The 8,575-nt window shown below is 40.3% G+C and overlaps 1 pseudogene; it reads left to right on the forward strand.

Annotated features, from left to right (window-relative positions):
- The first annotated feature begins 7,402 nt into the window (after nt 1-7,402).
- Nucleotides 7,403-8,251, forward strand: LOC111507050 (small ribosomal subunit protein uS5-like; annotated as a pseudogene).
- Nucleotides 8,252-8,575: the final 324 nt, after the last annotated feature.

Genomic DNA, 8,575 nt, shown 5'->3' on the forward strand with positions numbered 1-8,575 from the left:
TTTTTTATCGTCGAATATCGATACTGTAGCACTCTCGTAAGACCCACTGTGGGTCTCGACAGAAAAAGATGATAATCAACTTTTAATAATATCTCAAGCCCTATTCGAAATCAACATGGTTAACACGTTTTCAAGATAATGTCAATCATGCAGATCATTAGATCAGCAGATAAGAATTATGCACTTTGTAACACGTATATATGAAAATATTACGTTATTTCAATTTTCAGGATAAAAATTTCCCTTTGAGTGTGCTGATACGAGAGGTGGCCATACTTTTATAACATGTGTTTCACGTTCTGCATTGCCGTTATCATGAATCATTACTTTAGAGATAACAACTTCAGCATGTTGAATTCTCTACAAAAATAGTTCCATTTTCCTCAAGATGAGGTACAAAATAAATTGTTATGAAGAAAATACTCGCAGTTTTTACATTGAATAACTTTGGAATTGGCAATTTTGTATTTAGGTGTCTCCACAGTGAGTTGATCGAAATTAAAAATGAATTCATCTCATGAACTAACAGTTCAAATGATTACGTCCATCTGAGTTTTTGATAATTTTTATCTAGTTCACTGCGGTTCACTGATTGTGGATAAAACTGTTCTCTCAAGCGACAAAGGAAATATCTTTACATCGTAAACGTAGGTCATAATTGCTGTGATCTAAAAACTGATTCTTATCATACTGCGAAAAAAATATGGATGTTTCAAGATGGACCAATCCTAGTAAATATTGCCAGAAGTCGAAAAGTTCGGGCGTCACAATACTGACTTAACAGTTTTAGACAGTGCGAGTCTCTAACATGGAACAAATTCACTAAATCAAAGGTATTAGATCCGGAGACCTAGGGGGCCATTCACAGGGTCCTCTTCTGCCAATCCATCTGCCTGGAAATACATCATTCAGGTAGTCACGGACAGGTCTTGCAAAATAAGGAGGCGCGCTGTCCTATTGAAACCAGATGTTTCTATTCGGGACGTCAGCTTCTATAGGACATGGGAATAAAATAACTAAATTCGGAACTAGGTCCTCCTGCAAGAATTCTAAATATCTTGCTCCAGTAAGATTTTCTTAGAAGAAAATCGGCCCTATAACTCGATCACCAACGATCCCTGCCCAAACACTGACTTTTTCTGGATGTTGAGTGTGGCCTTCGCTCATCCAGTGTGGGTTTCTGTCTGCCCAATAACGACAATTTTGACGATTCACCACACCATTCAACATAAACGTTGATTCGTCAGAAAAAAGAACGTTTTCTTTCTCTACAACATTCCTGTCTAGTAGATCCATCATTTGTTCGCAAAACTGGAGTCTTCTATCTGGATCATCATCGGTGAGTTTATGGAGGATTGTTATTGTATATGGATGAAATTTTTCAGCTTTAAAAACTCTTGCCACTCTGAAGACTGGCTAATTTCGAGTTCCCCAGCTATCTGCCTAGTGGGGACATGGAGATTTTCTTTGACCATTTTCCCGGAACTGTTTTTCGATCTTGCTTACGCGAAATGGGTGGTAAATCAGGATACTTCTCTCTGAATCAATGGGTAACTTCATTTTGTGTTCTTTCAATCTTATGTGTTTGAGTTAAGTACGGCATTTTACTAATGGCGAACAAGAAACTGTGAAACGACTAACTTACTTTTTTTTGATAACTTTTTTATGACAATGTCACTGTCAGGTATACCTGACATTTTAAGCATTAATTGAAGAAAAACTATTGAATTGAATTCATTTCTGGAATTAGATAATGTTTGTTAAAAATATTTTAAAGGACCAGGAGTGAAAAATTGGCATGCATGTGCAACTTGATGAATCCTTCAATAAAAGTCATTGAAAAACAGGGTTGTCATTCAAAAAATTTATCGATGAAGTCATATCTCATATTTGAGACACACTGTAAAATTTTTTTTGCATGAAAATAAGAGCATTTCAAAATACTAATCGACGTGTCCGAGCATATTTCTAAAAAGAAACAACACCTTTGATTTAGTGAATTTGTTCCAATTTAGAGACTCGCTCTGTATAGAGAACTGCAAGTTAACGCACACTTGAGTTAGGTAAACATAAGGGCAAATAATGAAGCTGGTGTTGAACTTTATATTCTTAATAGCAATATTAGGTTGATTTCCATTCATTTTATCCAAACAGTGAGTTCAATAGAAGGGTAGTCTGGATCGTGGTTACAATGTTTTGGTGATGATCAGGTTCAAGCTTGATGTTTGTGTTAAAAACGACAATAACAATAATAATATCGTCTTCATCATTTCATATAAAACAAACTTAACGTAAACTATCAAGTGACATACAGGGCGAAGTTTATCATCCGTAATGAAATGCATCATGGAAAATGTTCTTCCAATCAACTCTGAAGGGTACCGATTGATTTTCTGAGTTGATTGTATTTCTTGAACGGTACTCACCAAATGAAGCAATCAATTCACCGGACTTGTTTTCATACCCAGTATTCGACCGGATATACGCTAGTATAGTATACTATACTAGCGGCGTATATATACGCCGGATAGTATTTGAGCCGCCGGATAGGTCGGATGCCAGATAGTTACCAGATATCCGTTTCATCTGTAGTCTTATGATATGTGATTTTTTATGGGAAAATATAAGTTTCATGGAGAAATCAGGCAGTTGAAATAACCTTCTTTACTCCACGTTCAACCACTCGATTTTTTGAATTTTAAATGGGCTCCTCTGTCACCGATTACTACCAAAAATTTATCTAAGGTACGGATTTTCAGATTCTTCAAATCTCAAATTTAGTGTATCATTTTGAATGCAGATATTCGCAGAGCTAATCGCTATGGAACGTTGATATTGAAGGAGCATTTGACAATGCACTACCTGAATCTATAGGATAATCTCTGGCTAGGAAAGGTATAGGATCGACCATAACTGGCTGGATCTATGCCATGCTGGTTGATGCTCTCGACAGAAGAAAAATAGATCTGCAAGCTCATGCAGATCATCTTGGCAAGGTCCACGTCGGGAAGGGTAGCTTGTATTATCCTCCAAAACAAGATGGATGTTGTTCACAGTTGGTGCCTGAAGGAGCAGATGTCTGTCAACCCCAGCAAAACTGTGATAATTGCCTTAACAAGGACGAAAAAATTTGACGATCTAACTCCACTTTCCCTCAATGGTGAGGTCATTCCATTTGGAACGAAGGTGAAATATCTTGCCATTGTCCTTGATAAAAAACTCACCTGGAAGGCTCACTTGGAAAATGTTTTATACAAAGTCAGACTGTCCCTATGGACATGTCGGAGGATTTGTGGTGAAATTTGGGGTTAAGGTTTAGGTGATGATTGTCAGACCAATGATCACTTATGCTGCAATTGCCTGGTGGCCGAAAACGGCTCACAGATACGGGCTTGTCTGGCCATCAGACAGGAGATTCTTCTAGATCTATTTCCTCTCAAAATTTTTCTGAAGATAGAGGTTAGATGGACTGCATATGGACTTGTTCACATTGCCAATTGCACAAATCAATTTGATGCAAAGTGCAACAGACTGTTAGTTGACACTGGAAGTCTCAGCATTCTGGAAATGACGTCTGACTTTATGCCTCCAACTATCAACTACGAACTGCCTTATTAAGTACTGTTCCCGAGTAGAGAAAACTGGATCCTCCAGGAGAATGAAATATTGAGAGCAGATAGTTGTTGGTTCACAGATGGATCAGAAACACCCTTCGGTTCCGGTGCAGGTGGTTTTAGTCGTAGACCCAGGACAGAAATATCAACCTGCCTAGGAACAGCGTTACGTTTGCCAGATTACATTTGCCATAATTGTGAATTCGAATATCCACAAAATTTTAGACTGACTAGATATAATTTCGTTCGGATGGGTATTTTTAGTTTTCAAGCATTCCGGCCTGATGAACCTATATTTCTGGTATTGAAGTTATCAGATGGAAGTTTTTTTATTTGGAGTAAATATGCTTAGCTCCTACCAAGCAACGTCTGAATTGGTAGCAAATTGCCAAAAAAGACTCTCCTCAATAGGAAGACTTAACATATTGTTTCTGGTCTGAACTCTTGACCATACTGGCCTGGAAGGCAAACAGCCATGAGGCTGTTGACTCCTTTGCAGAGAAGGATGCTGCGCAAGCAGCTTCATTGAACCACAACCTCTCATTAGCATCGCTGCAATCTTTGCCAAACAAAGATTGAATACCTGGATGGCAAGAAGATTCATGGACTTCTGGCAGAATCTTCCAGGATTTGCTTACTCCAAGGCGTTTATTCACCCTTCGAAGCTTGATATCGAACAGTTGTAGGGATGAAGTACGATGTCTGAAGCCTTCTTGAAAGTTACTGTCAATTGAATCATCATATGCAGATACTCATATTGTCGGAAGACAGTGTGTGTCGCGTCTGTTTGGAAAATGATGAAGCAGCAGGGCACATACTTTGTGCCTACTCCGCTGGGGACCGAATGAGGTTTTTAGTGTTCGGCAGAGCCATACTCTAACCAACTGACCTGAAAGACCACTCACCATACAAACTAATTGGCTTCGTAAATAAGCTGGGTTCAGTTGGTCGAGTGTGAATATGTGAGAACCACAATAAACCCCTGCGGGTTGCCGTGGAGGATCGAGTAGACCCACTGACTTTGGACCTAACCTAACCTTAGCTGATAAATTGGTTGTTATTTTCGGTCGATTGTGAACTCGCGCGGTTCCATGTTTGAATAGAGCTTTTGCACACCACAATATTCAAGCACCCTATGTCCAACACGTTCCTTTGATATCTTCGGAGCCTAAGCTGTCTCGATTGACTCCACTTCGCGGTCATCCAAAATTATTTCGTGGACTTTTTTTATGTTTTCGTCGGTTACAGCCTCTTTGGGGCAGCATCCACTGCGTTCATCGTCTCCAGTGCTCTTTTTACCTCGTTTAAACTCAGCAAACCACTTTTCAATGGTTGATTGTTCTGGTTCAAAGTCCAAATAATGTTCATCAGGCCAAGTCTTGACTCCAACAGGTTTTTTCCGCTAAAAAGCAATGCTCCATCAACACACGAAATTCCTCTTTATATAATTTCTCCAAACAGATAAAAGTTGCTTCACTCAAAATGTTCTACCCTGCAAACCATGGACCAAACCCTGAAATTTGAACACTTGTCTTTTGAAGGTTAGGATCAACTAAAAATCATATGGATTCAACACTAGTAGCTCTATTTGTGTGTTAGCCTAAAAACGTATCAGTCCACCTGATAGCTTCCTCAAATCTTCTTCTTGAGGAGCTATTCCATAGCGAAAATCAAAATGAATTTTATCATGAAGTTTTCATTAGAGAAAACAAAATATTGAGTATCTTCGTAAATTTTGAGTCAAACATTTACATTTGTGACAATCCAGTGTTTACCTCTTCAGTTAATGGAAATTGAAACTTTCGACATCAAACGAGGAGCGTCGTCAACCACCCAGGAACAAACCTTCCACTTGTTTCTCAACACATGTTAACTCCACCTCACTCTGTTCATCCTGAATTACTTCCAAGTTCCCAAGTAACTTCACTCACTTTTCATAACTGTTCGGTCGGAGGTGCTTTAATACACCCATCAAAGTTATTTGCCCAAACACTGAAACTGCTAGAGACTGATATGATTAGACGTTCGATAAAGCCTGTGAGCTAAAAGGCATCTACTATCGGATTATTACTTGAGATTGACGTTAATGGTTGAGAATGATCAGAAGTGAATGGGGAATGATGGAGAATGATTAATAATGGAACTTTTTTCCTGGAGATTTGTTTGTGTTACATGTTAATAAGAAATTTATGAACAAGACAATAAGCAAAGGAAATTTGGAAGGACTGGCGATATTTTTACATGTCTATACCGAAATATCGTGGGTAGTCACCGGTGAAAAGAGTATCAAACAACTGGGAAATGTGACATTACTCATGAGAATGACGTTTATCGCACGTTGACATGCGCACGTTGTGCGCATGTCAACGTGTGTTTTTAGCTCGACGATAACTGGATATACCTCCATATGAATTTTATGATAATCAGAGAGCACAACAAGTGCTTTCTATCCATAATTGCCAACCTGAGGTGTCTATTGACGTCTTCGCAGGTTGTAATGTTTACTCTGGATCTGAGAAGCCTTCGCCAAATTGAGAGAAACTAATTTTGAGCCGTGTGAGAGCTATTTCCCGGGTCTGCAGGCGTTTATGTCGGACATCTAGTCTATTACTGCAGTAGACATTGTTACAGGCGATGTGGAGGCTGTCGCCGTGCGCGAGTTGATGCTCTACTTGTTGTTCCTGTTGCTCCACCATTAGACCTTTTTCACACGGGAAGCTTCACATCTCTCGCTCCCGGAGCTCCTGGTGCCAAAATGCAACGAGTCCAATGAAGCTTTCAGACATAGAGCGGGAGCCGCCACGTATCGTGAGATGACATCTCTCACGCCTCTTGCACCTCTAGCTGAGGAGCCATGTCTCCTCCTCGAAAGGAGTGAAAACGGCTCTCCCAATTTGAAGCTACACACTAGTTATCATGGTAGGTTACGATATGGAGCTATCAATCAGTTCTGTCTGCAAATGGACCTGCTCATCGAGATGAAAGTCCCGACATGTATAAGGACCGTAATGAAATCGTATAAAGTTAGGTAGAAGTCTGCAAGGTGCTTAACGTAGATTTCTCAACTTAATCCATCCCATTCTTGATCGTTGACTTTTCTGTCGTCAAGATTTACGTCGACGGTAGAGAAGGTTGATGGCAAAACTCGTCTGAGTTCAAGGAGCCAGGAAGTGAAGAGGATTTCGATGTGAACGTGTCTTGATCTCTCTTCATTGGACAACCTGACCTAGTTGTCTTTTTGAATTTCTATTGCCTCTCTTCATACTCTTGGATATCGATTTTGAGTATCATCAAGTAGATAATACTGTATTTCCGAATGAGTTAATGGGTGCCTTCTTTGTTTAGAGCATTTGTGTTCAGAGAGGCGGGTACCTATATTCCTTTTTGTGGTTTTAATGTAGACCGATCCGCACCTGAATAAGATTCGGCAAACTCCAGGTGTCGTTGAAGGCTTACGGGTTGCGATGTAGGGTCGAATAGACCTACTCACTTTGGACCTAACCTAACCAGTTCAAAAGGGCTAGAGTCCGTTGGATTTCTCTTTCCATCGTAAATTAAATTTTGGGTCGAAAGGTATACAAACAAAGTCAGGTAATCCGATTGAGAGAAACCAAGCCATGCTCACTAATACCGATATGGATCCATATTCAAATACCAGCATCATATTTGCTGCGTTCGAAACAACGGGAACAACAACTCTAGCACCAATTGGGGCACTGCGACCGTTACCATATCGCCTTTGATAATGTCTATCGCGGTAGTAGACGAAAAGTCAGGCATGAAACCTATAGACCACGGCCAAAATACTACTTTCATGAGGTGACGTCATTCAACACTCTCTCGTCTTGATGCTTCCCTGAATGAATCATAATTGCTTCCTATCTTTCGTTCGACAACAGTGTTGGAGGAAGTATTAAACAATGGCGGACGCAGCTCCAGCCTTTGGTCGTGGCGGTTTCCGTGGTGGATTCGGTAGTGGTGGTAGAGGAAGCGGCCGAGGGGGCCCATTTTTTTGGTCTAGGAAGACCAAAAAAATGGGTGCCTGTAACTGATCTAGGACGGTTGGTAAAAGATGGTAGGATCCACTCTTTGGAGGAGATCTACCTGTTTTCTTTGCCAATCAAGGAGTATGAGATCATTGATTTCTTCATTGGGTCAGAACTGAATGATGAGTTTTTGAAGTTCAGAAACAGACTCGTGCTGATCAACGTACTCGTTTCAAGGCTTTCGTAGCTATCGGTGATAGCAAAGGCCACATCGGTTTAGGAGTGAAGTGAAGCAGAGAAGTTGCTACTGTTATCCGTGGAGTCATCATCTTAGCCAAGCTTTCTGTTTTACCAGTCCGTGAAGGTTACTGGAGTAATAAAATCGGCTAATTCCACACAGTGCCTTGCAAAGTCACCGGAAAATGCAGGTCTCTAACTGTATGTCCCATACCAGCTCCTTGTGTAACTAGTATCGTTTCTGCCTCGGTTCCCAAGAAACTACTGCAGATGGAAGGTATTGAAGACTGCTATACATCAGCCAAGGGCTCCACTGAGACGCTGGATAATTTCGCCAAAGCAATTTATGCAGCAATTGCCAAGACACCATACCAGGAGTTTGCTGATTACCTTTACAAAAATCACAGCAATTAATCTACCGCAGCACGTACTGAAACCTCTCAGATTGTGTTTGTTGTAATAATACCTATCTTTAGAAATGAAGACGGTTTGGATCCTTTAAACTATCGTCAAATTATCTCGACGTGCCTTCTCTGCAAAGGCATGGAGATGAGAGCAACCGAGGAACTGAGTATTTTTTTCTTAGAGACTGGAGTACCCGAAAACCAGCAACCTGGGTTTCTTTACGGTCGATCCACCATTTTGAATTTACTACATTGTGTCAGCCACTGGTCTTTTGAGCTTGACGTGTTTCATCATGTCGATGTTATCCACCTTGACTTCAAAAACATATTCGAC

The sequence above is a fragment of the Leptinotarsa decemlineata genome, unplaced genomic scaffold (genome assembly GCF_025532065.1).
Source record: "Leptinotarsa decemlineata unplaced genomic scaffold, Ldec_3_MD MMD2_tig00026361_RagTag_RagTag, whole genome shotgun sequence".
NCBI classification, from domain to species: domain Eukaryota; kingdom Metazoa; phylum Arthropoda; class Insecta; order Coleoptera; family Chrysomelidae; genus Leptinotarsa; species Leptinotarsa decemlineata.